Genomic DNA, 1,707 nt, shown 5'->3' on the forward strand with positions numbered 1-1,707 from the left:
GCCTTCACCAGAGTAACTCTTCAAAGCAACTCTCCTGGCTGAAGCATCAGGGATGTTTCCAATTTCAATAGTGGACTCTGATTCCTCTTTATAGAAAAACATATTTTATCTGCGGGAGCGTGATCAAAGTTTTAAAGGTGGTTTCTTCTCAGAGTGGTGGTAATCTAGGAACTGCTTCTTCTTTTGTATGTTGCTTACACAACAAGCTGCTCTCGTTCTTCCTCATTTTAAAGTGAATGATTTTCCTTCCTTGATTCAAATAATTTGTCATAAAGGCCTTTACACATTTTTTTTCAAATATCATCTCACAGGAAGTGTGCTGGGTTGTGCTGTACTTTAATGACTGCTGGAGGCAAATGTGTGAAAGAGGAGGAAGGTGAACCAGGCTCAAAAACTGAGGTTCAATCTGCTCTGCATCCTGTGCTAGTAGAGATGGGGAATTTATCTGTATATCTAGAGCTGTGGCCACACTGCTGTGGTTCAGGGGAAAAAAAGATTTTTCTGAACTTTAATCTTTAAACAACCCCCCACGAGCGTGACTGCAAAAACGCCACAAAACATCAGATTCACATGCAAGTCAGTATTGTAAATACAGTTGACATTAAAAGCATTTCCTACAGAAGTGAGAATATGTGGTCACTATTGACACAGTTGAGGTACCAAAATACACTTTTCTATACCATGTAAAGTTTGATTACATGTTAAGAGTAAAACTGGAATTTCTGAATGTGATTAACAAAAAACACACAATTGAAAGCAATTCCAAAACTATGAAACTATTTTATTTAATAAAAGAAGTATGTTGGTCATATTCACAACAATGTCTGTTAAAATGAAGAACTCTTAAATCTTAAATCTAAATGCAGTTCAAACTTTAATGATCATTTTTTGCCTTGTCTGTGAATATTTCCTTCCCTGCTTCTGCTTGTTACTGTATGTGGTCAGGGTTTAAAACTAAGCTAGAGTTAAAGGAAGTTGACGCTTTAGACATTGAAAACATGGTGCAAAACACACACACACTTGCAGGCAGATTTTGATGCACAAATAGTTTGATTTAAATTGCCATTATAGTACTGTAATATAGTAAAATCAATAAAGTCGAGAGTTGCACCATTTCTCTGTTTGAAATTCATCAAAACATAAATATTATTATTCTTTTCATGAGAACATTGCTGTATAACTATGGCATCTGTCCTTTAAAGGTTGTTTAACATTTAGAAGCATCTATTGGCAAAAATTGAATATAATATTCATAGGTATGTTTTCATTAGTTTCACCTGAATATAGCCATGTTGAACCACCATGTTTCTACAGTGGACCAGAATGCACAAACCAAACACTGGCTCTAGATAGCAGTGTTCGCCTTTTTTGTTTTTTGCACTTGGAAGTGGAGGGTGAAGCAATACATCGCTACTAAAGCCACTAAATCCTACAAATTGGACCTTTAAAACAAAACTATGTAATCTTAGTTTCGTAAGCTTGTATGTTTTTTTTACAAAAAACTGCAAAACAGACAACTACAGACAAAATATGTGAAGAATGCAACAAATGTTTATTGTAACATTTAGCATTGAGCAATACAAAGCAGTCTTTTCATAATTTTTTTAAACCAAAGCAGTGGAACTAGTTGTATATTTGTTTCTATGTATGATAACAGATAAACAAATGTGTTTCAGACTAGATCAGCACTAAGGCAGAAAATTTGAA

Source organism: Morone saxatilis, unplaced genomic scaffold (assembly GCF_004916995.1).
Source record: "Morone saxatilis isolate NCDOM2014 unplaced genomic scaffold, NCSU_SB_2.0 Contig17, whole genome shotgun sequence".
In the NCBI taxonomy this organism is placed as follows: domain Eukaryota; kingdom Metazoa; phylum Chordata; class Actinopteri; family Moronidae; genus Morone; species Morone saxatilis.